General features: G+C 40.3%; 1 pseudogene; it reads left to right on the plus strand.

Moving 5' to 3' along the window:
* The first annotated feature begins 5,518 nt into the window (after positions 1 to 5,518).
* Positions 5,519 to 5,648, plus strand: LOC142146865 (U2 spliceosomal RNA; annotated as a pseudogene).
* The last annotated feature ends 1,174 nt before the right edge of the window (positions 5,649 to 6,822 follow it).

Raw genomic sequence — 6,822 nt, forward strand, 5'->3', positions numbered from 1 at the left:
GCTGCCAGCATCCTGACCTTTCTGTGCTCCTGCACGTTGAATGATACCAGCAACCCTCAGGAGAGGTTCACATTATCACATTAGTAAATCATAGTTGGATCATTAAACTTTTTTTTTAAGCATTATATGCAGGAGAATGGGGATTACAACAAACAGTGCACACTGCTCCCTGACAATCATGGGAACCAGCCTGAATAATAAATCCATGAATTATCTAGCTCACATTGACCGGTTCTCACGCCAGAGAATCCCCTTTGATGTGACCAATTCAATCCAAGGGTATCCCAAACCAGTGACCACATGCATAACAACAGACAAGTAATAACTCACTATACATTTTTGCTGCATCCTGTGTAACACATTCATTTCTTCATTGTGAATGGAATAATATCATGACAATGACTGCCATACACTTAATTTATTATTCCAGAATCCCTTCACCTCAAATCAAACCATAATGTAAAAGTGCTTACTAACTCATTTATGCCACAGAATCAGGTCCATGAAAACTCTTATACATACCACCCTGCATCAGTGGTCATTCACCATCAGTTTAAACAGACATGATTTGTGTCAGTGTTGACACCATGGGGTATATTTACCACACTGCGGGTTTCAAAAAGTGGTGATGTTGCCAATAGCAACCACTCAGATACTAGCTGTCATTTTGTAGAATGGACTAAATAAATGATAACTAGACTCTTATTGGTTGCAAACATCTCCACTTTTTCAAACCCACAGTTTAGTAAATATACCCCTATCGCTATAATAACTTCTGCTCTGTGTATTTCAGTACGCACATAAACAAACAGATATGACTTTTTCTTCATCTGCAAATTCTTACTAATGAGAAATTGCAGCTCAACCCAGTAGTTGGTGCGAGTGTACCCTAATAAATGTAAAAAAAAAACATCTGTCAGTATGTTTTTAAAATCTGTTTTTAAAGTTGCAGGAATTTGTTAACCTCCTCATGTGGTGTAGAAAAAAAGAGTCAAGCAAGGTGAAGCAGACTGGCAAGGGTGTTCACCAAAAGAGAGCTACGTAGCCTAACACAGGGCTACGATACCAGCAACCCTCAGGAGAGGTTCACATTGTCACATGCTGACTACATGATTTGTAATGCTTTTACAAAGAATGTATTGTATAAAAGTCCTTCCTCTTATTTACCTATATGTAGTATCCTCAATGCAATACTCTTCACTAATAAGTCACTTACACCCTTACTTTGACAAAAGAAACAGGTTCATGAGCTTCTACAGAAATCTTCATACAGTATGTGTCTAGTCAACACCCATCTTCCAAATCTGTACACTAAGCACAACTTCTCTCTCTTATCATACCACTAAGAAAAATATTCACTACAAAAGTTACCTTGCCTGGTCTAGGATGGGTACTATTGCTAATATTACATTTATAAAATCTGGCAAATGTGAAACGTTTTAGTCCAGCAGATGTCTCCTCAACTTGACACACACTACATAACCATATCATACATTGCTTCAGCCAATTCTATTGATTCTGAGTAAAGATGCATAAAGAGGTACATGCCATTCATTTATAGTATATATATCAGAGGTGGAAAACATGACAATGGAAGCATCACATTACATGATGGCATCATCAACCCAGCAAGATAAGGTGCAGATCAGACCCAGAATGTGGTGAGGCCGCATAGGCCAGGACAAAATTGCAGGGCACTTACTGTTCAAATCAATAGTTACTAATTCAATAATTAGTTTTACTTTCTTTCTTATGTTGGCCTATACATGCCTGCCAGAAAAAAAATCATGATCTTTTTAAATTACAGGTAGTTTATCTAATTTTCATCCTATGGACATGGTGATGATATGGGCTCAGCAGTGCTGAAGATTGCGTACAAGAATAAGGGGGACAAAAATGGTATTTATTTTATTTCATGTCTAAGTAGTATGGCATTAACTTCTTAATTTTAAGACTTTTTAATTCTAGCAGTAAGTTAGCCTCTGGCTCTCTAGACTGGCTGAAATGACGACTTTAAACAGTCACAGTCTATCGTATTACATACACTGTGTGAGTGCACTGTATTCACCATATTACATCAGAAGAGGACAAAAGGAAGGGAAGTCATTATCCTGGTTAGGAGGGCTACATGACACCGCATTAAGGAAAGTCTGTTGTTCAGCACAATACAGTTGGCCAAACTCAGCATTTGCTTCCATATATGATTTTTGTTGCGGACAGAATCCTTGTTACAAACAGAGTAGGAAGGTTCTTAAAAGAAACAGTACAAGTAAAGAGGTACTTTTATAATGTTTATTAGCAACATAATAAAAGCCACAAATGGTAGAATGGAAAATAAAATGGAAAGTAATTAGGTTCACAGACACATGACTGGTACAATGTAATTACAAGATTCACTTCAAAGGGTAATGATTTTATATATTATAATGGTTATGGTAAATGTGTGGCTTTAAGCAAGGTGCTATTATGGCTTTATCTACGTAGTTGTTTCTTAACAGTATGCACAGAACCCTACCATGACAGAGAGGGTAATTTTTTTGGTGCAAGAATTCTCTTAAGGGAAGTGATTGCTCTGCATATTACATATGAGGTTATGAGGCTATAAATGGATCCGTACAACATGTCTTTTTCACGTTTAAGTAAGATTCTCTGCTAAAGCCACAAAGGGTAACCTATAAATTGCAGTGCAGTGCAATTGTGCCACAAGTGCTTTTAGGATGTCACAAATGTGTTTCTGTAGACTGCTCTTTTATTTCTAAGTAACTGCATATGTATGGGGGCAGTTAGATGTAGATCTTTTTTTTAACACATTAAATATGGAAATACTTTGAGCTCTTCTATAGCTGGAGAAACAAGACAATTAGGGCAGGATTCATTAAGGAACGTAAATGTTGATACATGCTGTATTTTGCATAAAATCGCTCTTCACATGCCCAGAACCAGACCATACTCGAAATGCAAGAACATCCAATTCATCTTTGAGTGCAAAGGACACTTACGACTGCAGATGATTTCAGCGGCGGAACAGGGAGAGGACTGGGCATGTAAGTAGTCAATGTATAGTAAGGGTGTGCGCAAAGGTCGATAGCATGCAACAGTGTTCTACTCAAGCTTTGGACATTTCAAAAGTACATGTTTTTCTGTCGTATCACTTGCACCAACTACAAGGCAGGTATACCATTACTAGTGATGGCCAGGGCTGCCAAGAGGAATTCAGGGCCCGGGTACAACAAATTCATGGGGCCCCCCTCATAGTAGAGTAAGCCCCAAAAAGGGGGCGCAATTTTTTTAGGGGTGTGGTCAGACATTCAGGGGCGTGGCAATGCATCATTGGGGCGGGGCTTGCCTAACGGCGGTGCAAAATTTTTCGGGGTGTGGTCATACATTTGGGGGCAGGCAATGCGCCGTTGGGGCGCAGCTAGCACATCAAAATCACTAGGTCCTGAATTCACCAGAGCGTCACATATGTACCAGCACTCCTGACTTTTAAGACATCTAGCACCACAGTGTAGTATACAAAGAATGCAGTGTGTACACAAAGAGCCTGCACCTTACATTGGGCACAACACTCACCAAAAATTGACATTATCCCTACTAGAATCACAGCATTTCACACACTCTGCTGCTCTCTCCTACCTGTTCTTCTCACTTTCACCACCTGTGACTGCTGCTTTCTTTAGTTGCGGCTTGTCCGGATCCTGGAATGTTGAAGGACCTATTTGGAAAAAAAAAATGGCTACATTTAGAAAATTACAGCCAGCCCCGGCGTTAAATCAATAGCACCCATGATTAATAATTAAGCCTTCCTCCAGCCCCAACATTAAAATAATAGTATTCACATATTAATAAATAAACCTATTCCCTTCCTGCAAACAGCAATACCTATTTCCCGCAATCATTATTACTGCCATTAAATAACTCAAAGACACATTTAATAAATAGACCTCATTCTCCCTAAACTCACCCCCATATTCAATAGCCCCCAAATCACCCCATCATAAATTAATAGTCCCCACTATTAAATTGCCCCACCATCACCCTACAAACAAAATAGCGCCCAATAATTAGTGCTTCTCTCCCTTTTTTTTTTTTTAGTGTTTCTCTCTCCTTTTTTTTTAGTGTTTCTCTCCCCTTTTTTTTTTAGTGTTTCTCTCTCCTTTTTTTTTTAGTGTTTCTCTCCCCTTTTTTTTTTAGTGTTTCTCTCCCCTTTTTTTATTAGTGTTTCTCTCCCCTTTTTTTATTAGTGTTTCTCTCCCCTTTTTATTTTAGTGTGTCTCTCCCCTTTTTTTTTAGTGTTTTTCTCCCCTTTTTTTTTTTTTACTCTCTGCCTCTCTCCCCCATTTTTATTACTCCCTCTTCTTTATAGCACTGTCCCTTTCTGTTTCCCTCCCCTTGCCTCTCTGCTTCTTTACTTACCTTCTTTCTTTTCTTTTCTTCTCTTCTCTTCTTTCTTCTGTCTTCTCTTCTTTCTTCTAGTCTTGTCTGGCGCTCCTCACTGACTGCCGGGCGTGACTTGATGACGTCACGCCCGGCAGTCAATGTGAATGGAGAAGAGAGGAAGGAGGGACGCAGCGCAGATCACGTGAGTATGGATCTTTTTTTTTTATTATTATTTCCAGCTCCCCCCACCAACGACGGACCCCCCCTCCGCGGAAAAATAAAATAAAAAAAAACGCAGAATAGAAAAAAAATTAAAAAAATAAAAAATTACAAATTTGCACGCGAGGGCCCGGCCCGGGCCCCCTTGCAAGCCCGGGCCCTGGTAAAATGTACCCGCTCCCCCCCCTCTCGGCGGCCCTGGTGATGGCAGTTGTGTATGCATGCTAGATCATGTGTTTGCAATCAGCAGCAACTGTAAAAGTAAATTTTATGTACAGTAGACATTAATAACATCCTAATACATATATTTAATGGGGGGAGGTGGAAAAAAAAAACTTTTTTAAAATGATTTGTCTTTAATAACTATATTATTTACAGGCAACTAATTTCTGTTTGGTTTGTGCTTTCTGCTGGGACTTTATATTCCACATATGTATTGGACATATTCTACAGTGTCTTGTGTGTCAAGAGCATACCTAAACCTGTAATTCAACAAGAGCTGTTTGTTCAGATCCGCTCCCTATTGAATACAGACGTGCGTATGCCCGAATTATGTGTATGTAAAAAAAATGGCAATTTACCTTCATTTTGCGTGCCTAAATGAATCAGACCCTTAGAGTTGAAGACAGCACCCTGCAAAAATACTTCATAGATCAGAACATGGAAGAATATCTGCAGTAGTTTTACATTTGTAAACAGAAAACCAAGACAGCCTTTGACATTTCCTTAGTACCTAAAGGCAAAACATGTTTGGTTATGCAATTAAACAGTTATATAAATGTTTTACTGAACAATCACCTATATTAGAACATAACCATGACACTAACATGTTATCGCAGTTAATTTGATTTAAACTGAATAGCAGATGATGAATATCTGCTTGGCCATAGTATTTTACATGTCTACTAATCTTGTTATATTCACTTCTCTGCCTTATGGCTAATATCAAGTGTAGTATCTGTTCTTATCAGTGTAACTGGCAAGGCTGTGCTGCATCTTGTTTCTTGTACCTCAATTGTCATTTCAAGGACTAAGCTGCTAAAACATCTAATATCTGCCGAGGAAGCTTGAAGAAAATAACTAGGAAGATCGACTTTGGGGAAAGAAACTCGGAATTCGAACGATGGGAGAAAATTGCAAGATCAACCTAGCAAAAGAACCCCCTCTTCTCTATGGAAGATCCTCATTGTTCTCTGTGGAAGAATATGCTCTTCTCTGCCCAGCAGGAAGAAATTTGCATAGTTTTGCCCCCTAGAATAGACCTTCCTCCAGACCACCTTTCCAGCCCCTTCTGCTCCAGGAATAGAGCCAGAAAGATGGCTTCAACTGCCCCAGCTCCTGCCTCCTCACCTGTTACTGCCCCTAGGAAGAAGGGAGGAAAGAATCCAGCATGCCAGGCTCTCCCCGATGTTGTAAAATATGCCTACACTGCCCCACTGGTTTCGGAAAAAGGGAAGCCCAACCAGCATTCCTCCCCAGAGATCTTCCATCCAGGAACCCTGGATGTGGCAGACAGTCAAACTGAAGGTGAAGGAGGTGGATGGAAGGGTCCCAGACATGACAACTGAAAAAATGTTCCTCAATCATGGATTCTCCAAAGCTGAAACACTTGGCATACAGAGCTACTTGAAGGGCATCTTCATCTCCATAGCGATCTGCAGAAGACACTGGGAGGCAGTGAAAACAGCAAAACCAGAATCCCCATTTGTTCAATTTGCTGATAACTGTCTCATCCAAATATAGGAGTAAGGGTGACTATCTCTATGAGATATCCCCTAATGCCATGCAAGTATATCACTACCTTCTTAAGCCGCTTCTGCACCATGATGAAAGACCCCTTCAAGATCCTGGATGGCAATGGCTTTCTGAACAGGCAAGTGGTCCATCTTTATTAGGCTGAGGAAGGAAGATAACAACACTGATGGTCTCTAGTCACTGCAAAGTTTTTCCTGGTTGGCTCTGCATGACTTATTCCTTATGCCAATCAGCCAACAAGCTGCAGGAATTTTGGTGGGCCCGACCACATGTGCAGAAGTTGCAAGGTTTCAGCCTGCAGGAATTGCAGAGTGGCAGGACACAAAATCAAGATTGTCCCCAAATATGTCCTGCAACCTCTCTGGCCTGGAAATCTACAAGGACTGCACCCAGAGGTCAGTAACCTATACTGTAACAGCAGGAAAAGCACTTCCAGAAGTTGGACTATTTCCAACCCTGTCAGCCAGC

The sequence above is a fragment of the Mixophyes fleayi genome, chromosome 3 (genome assembly GCF_038048845.1).
Source record: "Mixophyes fleayi isolate aMixFle1 chromosome 3, aMixFle1.hap1, whole genome shotgun sequence".
Classification (NCBI taxonomy): domain Eukaryota; kingdom Metazoa; phylum Chordata; class Amphibia; order Anura; family Limnodynastidae; genus Mixophyes; species Mixophyes fleayi.